Below are 11,446 nucleotides of genomic sequence, written 5' to 3'. Positions count from 1 at the left end.
AAGGGAGTGCTTTACAGTCTCTTGGATCATTCAGTCTCAGATATAAAGAGAGTAACGAGCTTAGGTGTATTCAGTACCCAACGCTCTAGTGGGCTACCGAGGCTGGTGATTCAAATGTCACTCCAATTGGAAATGACTTTCCTTGCACACTGCTCTCCTCAGGGCACCCTTGACCTCTGAGTTCCTCAGGCTGTAGATCAGCGGGTTCAGCATAGGGTTGAAAAGACTGTAAAACAGAAAAAGGATCTTCTGCTGCTCCTCAGGATAGCGGGATTTGGGGGCCATGTACATGATGATGGCGCTGCCGAAGAAGAGTCCAACCACACAGAGGTGGGAGGAGCAGGTGGAGAAGGCCTTTCTGCGGCCCTCCCCTGACTGGATCCCGAGGATGGCAAACAGGATGCGCATGTAGGACACCAGCACCAAGCAGAGGGGCTTCACCAAAACTAACACAGAAGCAACAAAGATGACAACTTTGTTGAGCCTAGTGTCAGCACAGGCCAGCTTGAGGACAGACAGGATTTCACAGAAGAAGTGGTTGATTTCATGAGGCCCACAGAAGGGCAGCCTCAGGATGAGGCTCACATGGACCACAGCCAGGAGGGAGCTATATGCCCAGGAAGTCACCACGAGGGTAATGCAGACTTTCCAGCTCATGATGATGGAATATTGGAGGGGGTGGCAGATGGCCACATACCGATCATAGCCATCACCACCAGGAGAAGACATTCAGTGACAGTAAATATCAAAAAGAGAAAGGTCTGTGTTATGCAGCCAGCAAAAGAGATGGGTTTGGCTGGATTCAGGAGGTTCACCAGCATCTGGGGCACAGTGTTGCAAGCATAGGCTATGTCAACAATGGCCAGGTGTGAGAGGAAAAAGTACATGGGGGTGTGCAGTCTGGAGTCCAGTGAGATGAGCCCCAGGATGACCCCGTTACCCCGCAGGGTTAAGGTGTAGAACAGGGAGAAGAGCCCGAAGAGAAGCATCTGAATCCTTGGACCAAGACGAAATCCCAGTAGGATGAACTCCATAACCATTGTCTGATTTTCCCCCATTTCACTATGAAAAAGATAAAAGGGATATTTTAGGACAAAATTGTTGAAAACATCCAGATATTATTTTAAATTTAGTCATTTTTAAAAGATAAACTTTTTAAATTAATGATCTAGTTACGTATCAATCACCTAATCTGACACCCAATTTTACAGAAGGGAATTGTGTCACCAACAGTAGATTACCTAGAGCCATTGACACTTGTGATGGGAAGAAAGAATGTGAAACCAAAAGAGGAAATAATCATGAAATAGAGATCATCCTGGAACTGTACGTGTCAAAATTACTGAAAGAATTTCTGGAGTGTGGAAGCAAGCAGTAAGGGAGGCCTCCAAATACGAGAATCAGAGAAGTCCTAGAAAAGTGATGTAATTCCAGTTTCTCAATAAAAATATCAACTGTGCTGCTTTCAGCAACTGAAATCAACCTTTGCTCTCTAGAGCAGCGTCTGTGACAACAGGAGGAGCAAAAAGATAAAAAGCAATTTTATGACAACGCAGTTGTTTAGAATGATGAGAAAGAATCAATGGATGGGCTGCACATGGGCTCTAATGACTATCTTCACTTTACAGCGGATGTTGAATACAAACTGACAATTGGCCATTTTGCAATTAATCTATTGATTCATTCACAGTTACTGATTTACAAAATAATTCCTTTGAATAACAACCCAAACAATTTGTAGAAATTGGATTTTTTGGGGCTGCCCAGTTTCATGTATTGTGAGTCTAGAATTTGTGAGCAGGATTGTAAATGAGTACGAGGCCAGGCATTCACAAGTTGACTTGAAGCCTTGGTGTGTGTGAATGTGTGACAACATTTCAAGATGTAGTTCCCCCCTCACTGTTTGTAGTTCATCCCATATCTACTCATATTAAAAGAGCAAATCCAGGACTGGCCCCAGGGTGTAGAGGTTAAGTTTGGTGCACTCCACTTTGGCAGGCTGGGTTTGCCGGTTTGGGTCCCAGACGTGGACCTACTCCACTTGTCAGCCATGCTGTGGCAGTAAGCCACATATAAAAGTGGAGGAAGATTGGCACAGATGTTAGCTCAGGACTAATCTTCCTCAGCAAAAAAAGGAGCAAATCTAGGTACTAATAAAGTAGGAAAGGCCATCCCTGAATGGTAGCGTGTTGGAAGACCCACTAATGGTGTGATGGCTTAGCATTTGTACTATGTACCATGTGTGAAATTCAAAAACATAGGAAATGACGCTCATAAAAAAATTAACTCCACCTTACTTTAGCAACACAAGAATTGCTAAATTCTTTACAGATAGCTAATTGAAAAAATTTTGGAAAAGAGATAATTGAACAAATTTGTCATTTTACAGATTGCTGTACTAATAAATTGGCAGTCAGGTATTTGATACTTCTGTGAATTGGCGAGGTGGCAAATAATACTTGGTTTGTCCTTAAGTCCTAGATAATAGTTTCCTCAACACACCATGCATAAATCCAGCATCTTGGCTGGCAGAAATATTTTGTTAGTGCTTTTGCTAAGCAAAAATAACCTGAGGCTGAGCTATTGAACTTGTGTCTGCTTGCCTCTGAAGAAAAAGTTTCTCCAGGATTAATGTTAGGGAAGGCCTTGCTGTTGATAAGACCCTGGTCCAGCTGCCATTAATACCAATGGAGACATCAATAAGATGCTCCCTGAGGAACTTGGAAATAAGAGAAATAACACTGCTTTTTGAGAAGTAAAACTTGTAAAACCCACTCATAATGGATGAGAAGAACTGGAGCAAGAAAACAAGAGAAGCTGAATGAACATGTCATTGGGGAGCTCTGAGGGCATCCAAAGCTCCACTCAAGGTCTTTGATGCAATCTCACAAGAGCAACGGAGGAGGATCTGTGATTTAGGGAACCCAAACGAAACAGTTGTGTGGGTACCTGTCTAGAGGAAGGTGAGGAAGAAAGAAGGGGGTGGTCCATGAGGGCCAGTGTTTGCCAGCACATCAGCACCGTCCCAGGGAGTCTGGCCCAACAGCATGAAAGTGCTGTCCTGCAGGCAGGTCTGTGTCTACAGTTCAGATGGCTTGAGTGATCACTGATCAAGAACCTTGGCTGGAAGGATCTCCACTTAACCCCCTCTGCTCCGATCCTATGCTCACCAATCAACCACGAGATACTAATTTGCCTTCTTATGTAGATATTTTAACAAAGAGGACATGTGCTCATAAGCCAGTTTCTTCCCCGTTTTTTATAACAATAATTCCATTCAGGTTTATTCATGGTTCTTTTTTGAGTTTGGATAGTATGATACAGCTCGGAAATGTGTACACTGAACAAAACTTCCAAAGCTGGATCTACAGAGTGAGGGCTAGTCCCCGGGCAGAGATAACCTCATTGAAATACAACCCAAGGAAAGCTTTTCTGAGCAGCTAATTGGGATCCTGAAGGACATGCCCTTCTAGATATCTAGATCCCTCTCTAGAAGCAACAAATGATCGTTTTTTAAAATAACCATTCTCAATCAATTATTATATCGCCAAGACACAAAAGAATCTAACTACTATACTATGAATACCTAACATATGATCACGGCTTGTTTTTTTTCAAGATTCTGTAAAAAATTATTGTGCTAGGACAGCCTTCTAAATTGATTTGGAACCCACACAAAGCATATGAAAATATTCAGGTGTGAAAATGCAATTGATCTACATCTTATAATCTCTTTATTCAATCCTCCTTTGTTTCCCTTTGTAACTTCCAATTTGATTACACAAAGGAAAAAGAAACATTGCTTACAAAGAATGATCTCTGAAATCTAAAGGGAGAGATGAGAGAAAGGAGGGCCTAATGAGTACATTAAGATACTATAAGAACAGTTGCCATATGGGCTGAGAGTCTGATTTCTTTTACAGGACTGGATTGTAACACACTCCTTGTGAACACAGAACATTTTTGTAATTCTAGCACTTAGCAAACGTTTATGGAGTGAACAAATGAATGAATGAATACACATGAATGAATGAATGCCTAATATTAAATTTTTGGACCATCCTTGGACTAAATCTGGAATTTCTGGCTTGCTTAAATCTCTCCTACCATAATCATACCCAATTAAGCACATTCTTCCCAAGCCAAAAAAGAACTGACTGTCTGAAGTTTGATAAGCATAACTGTAGAATCTCCAAAGTGTTTGAGCATTGAACACTTGAAAGAGACTTCTATATTCTTTCTTTTTTCCCCATATTTTATTTTATTCTAAATGATATTCAAAGCTTCTCACCTGGACTCAAATGGATTAAATTTTCCAAAGGATTGGCAGAAGTGATAGGAGAGACTAAAAAAGAAATTAAACAATCCCACTTCCAAATGTAACATCCAGGCCTTGATTTATGCTTTAAATTATCTTATATGTATGTACAATTTAGCAATTTAAAAATTGGCAAATTGTTTGATGACTAATAGATTATCCAGTTTCTCCATGGTTTCGAAGTAAATATCTAAGATTGAAATAATTTCTTTACACATGCACAAACCTGTCAGTACTGGATGGAGCCGATGTTTCAAGAAGTAAAATTTAAGATCTGATGAGCTGACAAACTCCTTTCAAATGTTGTGAGCGTGAGTCATGCAGCATTCCTAAAATGAAAGCTATTTTTAAATCCTCAGTTCCACTGAAATATTGGATAGTTTACTTCCAAGTAATGAGAAATACGTGTTACAGCTAATGAATTCAATAGAACCCTCCTCCATTTCTCTTTCAGTTCAAACTACAGGCATACTTGTTTTACTGTGCTTTGCTTTATTGTGCTTCACAGATATTGCATTTTTTCCAAACTGAAGGTTTGTGGCAACCCCGCCTCAAGCAAGTCTATTGGCACCATTTTTCCACTAGCATTTGCTCACTTCATGTCTCTGAGTCACATTTTGGAAATTCTCACAATATTTCAAACTTTTTCTTTATTATTATACTTTTTATGATGATCTGTGATTGGTGATCTTTGATGTTACTATTGTTATTGTTTTGGGTGCCATGAACTGTGCCCACTTAAGAAGGCAAACCCTACAATGGCCTCTAAGTTTTCAAGTAAAAGGAAGTGTCACTCGTCTCTCACTTTAAATCAAAAGCTAGAAATGATTAAGGTTAGTGATGAGATACAAGACAGGCTGAAAGCTAGGCCTCTTGTACCAGTTAGCCAAATTATGACTGCAAAGGAAAAGTTCCTGAAGGAAATTGCTCCAATAACACACGAATGATAAGAAAGCAAAACAGCCTTATTGCTGATATGGAGAAAGTTGTAGTGGTCTGGTTAGAAGATCTAACCAGCCACAACATTCCCTTAAGCCAAAGCCTAATCCATAGCAAGACCCTAACTCTCTTCAGTTCTATGAAGACTCAGAGAGGTGAGGAAGCTGCAGAAGAAAAGCTTAAAGCTGGCAGAGGTTGATTCATGAGGTTTGAGGAAAGAAGCCGTCTCCATAACATAAAAGTGCAAGGTGAAGCAACAAGTGCTGATATAGAAGCTGCAGCAAGTTATCCAGAAGATCCAGCTAAAATAATTAATGAAGGTGGATAGGCTAAACAACAGATTTTCAATGTAGATGAAACAGGCTTCTATTGGAAGTAGATGCCGTCTAGGACTTTCATAGCTAGAGAGGAGAAGTCAGTGCCTGGTTTCAAAGCTTCAAAGGACAGGCTGACTCTGTAGTTAGGGGCTAATGAAGCTGTTGACTTTAAGTTGAAGCCAATGCTCATTTATCATTCCAAAAATCCTAGAGCCTTTAAGAATTATGCTAAATCTACTCTGCCTGAGCTCCATAAATGGAACAACAAAACCTGGACGACAGCACATCTGTTTACAGTATGGTTTACTGAGTATTTTAACCCACTGTTGAGAACTACTGCTCAGAAAACAAGATTCATTTCAAAGTATGACTGCTCACTGACAATGCACCTGGTTACCCAAGAGCTCTGATGGAGATGTGCAACAGGATTAATGTTGTTTTCATGCTTGCCACACAACATCCATTCTGCAGCCCATGGATCAAGGAGTAATTTTGATTTTCAAGTCTTATTATATAGGAAAGACATTTTGTAAGGCTATGGCTGTCATACATAGTGATTCCTCTGATAGATCTAGGTAAAGTAAATGGGAAACCTTCTGGAAAGGATTCACCATTCTAGATGCCATTAGGAACATTCATGATTCATGTGAAGAAGTCAAAATATCAATTAACCAGATAAAGTAACATTAAACAGAGTTTGGAAGAAGTTGATTCTAACCATTAGGGATGACTTTGAGGGGTTCAAGACTTCAGTGGAGGAAGTAACTGCAGATGTGATGGAAATAGCAAGAGAACTAGAATTACAAGTGGAGCCTGAAGGTGTGACTGAATTGCTGTAACTTCATGGTAAAACTTTAACAGAGGAGAAGTTGCTTTTAATAGATGAGCAAAGAAAATGGTTTCTTGACATGGATCTACTGGTGAAGATGCTGTGAAGACTGTAAAAATGACAACAAAGAGTTTAGAATATTACGTAAATTTAGTTGATAAAGCAGCAGCAAGGTTTGAGAAGGTAGACTTCAATTTTGAAATAAGTTCCATTGTGGTTAAAATGCTATCAAACAGCACAGAATGCTACAGAGAAATTGTCCATGAATGGAAGAGTCAATCAATGTTGCAAACTTCATTGTTTTCTTATTTTAAGAGATTGCCACTGGCACTCCAGCAACCGCTTTCAGCAACCACCATCCTGATCAGTCAGCAGCCACTGACACTGAGGCGAGACTCTCCATGAGCAAAAAGATTATGACTTACTGAAGGCTCAAATGATGGTTAGCAATTTTTAACAATAAAGTATTTCTTAATCAAGGTATTCATATTTTTTTAAAGATATAATGCTATTGGACACTTAACAGACTACAGTATAGTGTAAACATAACTTTTCTATGCAGTGGGAAACCGAAAAATTCAGTATTGGCTTTATTGTGGTGGTCTGGAACTGAACCCACAGTATCTCTGAAGTATGCTTGGATTTTTAAATTTCTTTTGAGATTTCTTCTTTTATCCATGTGTTATTTAGAAGGGTGTTATTTAATCTCCAAATATTTTGGGATTTCGCACCTATCTTTCTGTTATTGATTTCTGCTTTAATTCCACTGTGGTCTGAGAGCTGACATTATATGGCTTCTACTCATTTAAACTTAAGGTGGTTTTTATAGCCCAGAATGTGGTCTAACTTAGTCAATGTTCCATGTGAGCTTGAAAAGAATGTGCATTTTGCTGTTGTTGGATGAATTAGTCTGGAGATGTCCATTATATCCATTTGATTGATGGTGTTGTTGAGTTCAGCTATATCTTTACTGATTTCCTGCCTGCTGAGTCTATTTCTGATAGAGGGATGTTGAAGACTTCAACTATAATAGTGGATTCATCTATTTCTTCTTTCAGTTCTGTCAGTTTTTGCCTCAGGTATTTTGATGCTCTCTTGTTAGGCACATATACATTAAGGATTGTTAAGTCTTGTTGGAGAATTGACCCTTATCATATGTAATGTGCCTCTTTATCCCTGGTAACTTTCTTTGTTCTGAAGTTTTTGCCTCTCTTGATGGCTGTGTCTCCCCCGTCCCTGTTCCTCTGTCTAACTATATCACTGTGTCTATCCTCTTTCCTTCTCTGGTCCACTTTATGATATTCTCTCTCCATTTCCTATTTTCCTTATCTCTCTTCAACAATTCCCCATCCTCAATATCTCTCTTTCCTACTTCCCCATTACGTATCTCCACAGTTGTTCTAGAGATTTGTCAATAATTCCAGTATGTAAGTGGTTTCTTAGAGGATTTTGATTACATAAGAAGTCTACATTCAGGTTAACTGTCTTATAAGCAACCTTGGAAAATATTATCTTGCAATTCATAATAGCAGTAATATCTGCCAATGCACATATCTGGGATATTGAAATATTCTCTCTTGATACCATAATGGCCAATAAGTGCTATTTACTTGTATGTGAGAATTAATTTGATAAGAACTTGTGTTTAAGCAAACCCTTTTAATCAAATAAATCTTTTTGATCTAGTCAGTGATAAAAATATCATATATTGGACCATGAACTGTGCCTAGAACATGGTTGGTGTTCAATAAATATTTATTGACTGATTGGATATCAGTGTGATTACATATGAGAAAAAAATATTAATGAGCTCTCCACATTCTGCCTTGAGCTAGATTCTCAAGCAAAAAAATGAAAACAAGCACAAAAAACACTCCAAAACATTGAAGGCACTATAGAGTAGGAGTCAAAGATCACGGGCTTAGGGGTCAGACACACATTTACTACCTGAATGACTCTGAGTATATTTCTTAACCTTTCCAAGCCCCAACTTCCTGTTTTTCAAAAGGAGAAAAGTGATAGTACCTATTTCACAAGGTTGTTGAGATAATACATGTTACACATTGAGCATATTCCTGCTACACAGTGAACATCCAATATCTGAGATCAAGTGTTATCTATCTTTAACAGCTTCTTGATTAGCCTACGATTGTGTGGACCTGACAACATGGCCATTTCATGGTTCACAGTAGTCTCTGGAAATCATTCCTCTTAGTGCCTATTATCCTCTGAAAGCCCATTTTGCAAAGTCTTGATTATAACAATGTATGTCAACAACATGTTTTCTGCATAATACGTTGTTGAAGGATTAGTAAAACAGGTTTGGCTTCTGATCTTTTGATGTCTTTATTGGGAAAGTGCGTGATCATTTGAAGAGACATTAGGGATTAAAAGGAAGACAAAACTGTGACAATTCTATTAAAAACTGAAGAGATTATCCTTTAGGTAGCAACTCCTTCACTTATCTGCACTTTCCTCCACCACTTCAACCACAGACACACACATCACTCACTTCCAGCTTTGGGAAAGCCTAACACGTAAAGGTAATCATTAAGTACTTTCTGTGTGCCTGACACTGTCCTCTGAGTTATGGGTAATGGAAGAGATGTGTATGGAAAGTGTGGATTATAGATTGTGGTTTTGTTGATGAGACATAAACACAAGGACTGAACTAATGTTAGCTTCCCTGAGACGTAAAATCACTCCATAATATATCAAAGTGCAATCTTCTTCAGCTTAAGGAAATTTCCCATCTATTTACTCGAAATTCATCACACAGAAATTTCTTATTCTTTTATCCAGCATCAATGTTCACAAGGTTAGTGCTTTTATGCATCTACTTCTCCACTGTTTAAGACGAAATTAACCAAATTCTATACGTACTTACATTTGTGACCAACATGTTCAACTAAATTAGCATTAACTTTTCCTCAAACTATCCCGGCAGCAGAATAATAATCAGTAGACAGTTAGAGAGGACTGAATTTCCTTACCTATGTTTAAAAAGAAGAGCAGTGTAAGAGTAAGAGTTAACAAAAGACGAGATGCTACAACACGTCTGAGAAGATTGGTGGTAAAATAAAATATGGCAACCTGTTAAACTCCCACAGTTGGTCTCAAGTATCTCAGAAGGGAAAGCACCTGAAGGTTGGGCATGGTCCTGCTTTCTAGAAGCTTTTGAGGGAGCTACAGAACCCTCTCTTCTGTTCCTGATGGAAAATGTGGCAGAATCCTCAGAAAAGGAAGTTTTATTCTCTGATGGGCTCAATCTAGTTGGCAGCTCTGGAGGGCTCCTGGAGGGAGTGGGCCATGAGATGTAGTGCATGCCCACCTCCACTGGGAAGGAGAGACAAAGCAATTCTCTTTTTCTATTCCTGTTCTCATCCCCAGCAGGATGCACAATTAGGAAACACAGACGCCACGGAGCACACCTCTGAGACAATGTGACTCATTACAGTTCCCTAATACTGGGCATTATTTGGATTTCATGAATCCCAGCTCTGCCCTAGTTCCCAAATCTCCAGATGGTTGAGGTGAACCTGTGAGGAAGCAGAACCAGTGTGACGGTGAATAAGCTCCTGGCATTAACCTCTGTGGCTCAGCTTCTCCCCACTGTAATCTGGACCCCTTGCGCTGCAGCAGGAGTGGGAAGAAAGGCCCCTGAAAAATCAGCTGATGCCAAGTAACGACTCGAGGTGTGGAGATGCTGTAGAGAGTGGGTTACGGAGGCATGGAGAGGATTAGCGGGTCCAAGGAGAGGCCAAGGTGTCCCAATGGGGCTTATTAGGACCTGCCTCAGGGAGAGTTTTCTAGGGCAGCAACCACCAATGTAGGTCAACTCCTAGAAGTATTCTCGAATCTCCATTCTGAAGTGGGGAGATTCCGAGTCCAGTGGCTCAGGGGAGGGCAGGGAAGGACTCTCTCCAAGGAGGCAGCTTCCCCTAGAAGCCATTACCTCTCCCAGGAGGGTGGGGATATTTGCTGCCTAAGAAATTCTCATGTTTATATATGTTTATATATACTTCTTTCTTGTACTAGACACAGGAGGGCTAGGAGTTTCATATCAAGCAAGTGTGCAATTTACAAAGTAATGAGTTTGTTACAGTGTGACCCTTGACCTGCTGGGATTATGGCATAGACTTGAGGAAAATCTTGCACAGGTTATCATGTTTCAAGAACGTGCTTAACTGTGCTCCAACTATATAGGTCCTTTGTGAGAAGAACCACATATTTATTTAGGGACACGAAGAATTGTTCCTGATTGTATAAAAAGACTAGTGCATAAATGTTAGAATCTTTTCTCCTTTATTTCTCTTCTCATGCCCAGGTGAACTACAGAAAAGCTGAAAATTAGGAAACTGATGCATATGACAAAAATACTGCGAAATCCTGTGAAAGCAGTAGTTCTAAGACAAATTTTTCTATGTTCAATACCATATACACATCAGTTATAAAAAGTCATTTTAGGGTATAAAAATAGAAAGTTTCAACTAAGGTAATCAGACATTAAATATAAAATTTTATGGTGCTAAACAAACTAAAATTTAGGAAATGCATCACCTCAAGATAACTTGTTTTCTATTATATATAAAGTTGACAACTTTTAACCTGTGGACAGCTTCTAAAAGTGGGAAGAGACACATGAACATATTCAAAATATAAATTTCTATAAAGGAAAACAACACAGAGGGAACAGTCAGATCTTATTTGCTATGAGTGTGCTCTCCAAATGTCTACATTATACACCAGCATGTGGAAATCAGGAGACTTGTTGCCTTTCATGAGCAAGCAGTAAACTGAAAACTTGTGTTAAGAACAGTTTTAGAGGGTACATTTCTATTATCAACACCTTAGAAATGTTGGTTATAAATAGACATTTTCATAAAAATGAAAAATTAAAAGTAATATAATCAGTAATTAAGTGTAACATATGAGATTATCACAAAAACTAAAATTCAGGAAAATTGTTTAACATAAAATCAATATCTATAACTTAAAATTGTCTATATTCTGTTAAAATTAAACTTAAATAACCTTTATCTT

At 39.1% G+C, this 11,446-nt stretch overlaps 1 pseudogene; it reads right to left on the bottom strand.

Annotated features, from left to right (window-relative positions):
- On the bottom strand, positions 1-1,058 carry LOC103552546 (olfactory receptor 2A1/2A42-like; annotated as a pseudogene).
- Positions 1,059-11,446: the final 10,388 nt, after the last annotated feature.

The sequence above is a fragment of the Equus przewalskii genome, chromosome 4 (genome assembly GCF_037783145.1).
Source record: "Equus przewalskii isolate Varuska chromosome 4, EquPr2, whole genome shotgun sequence".
NCBI lineage: Eukaryota > Metazoa > Chordata > Mammalia > Perissodactyla > Equidae > Equus > Equus przewalskii.
Note: the sequence above shows the minus strand (reverse complement) of the source record. Positions and strands in the feature narration are given on the sequence as shown.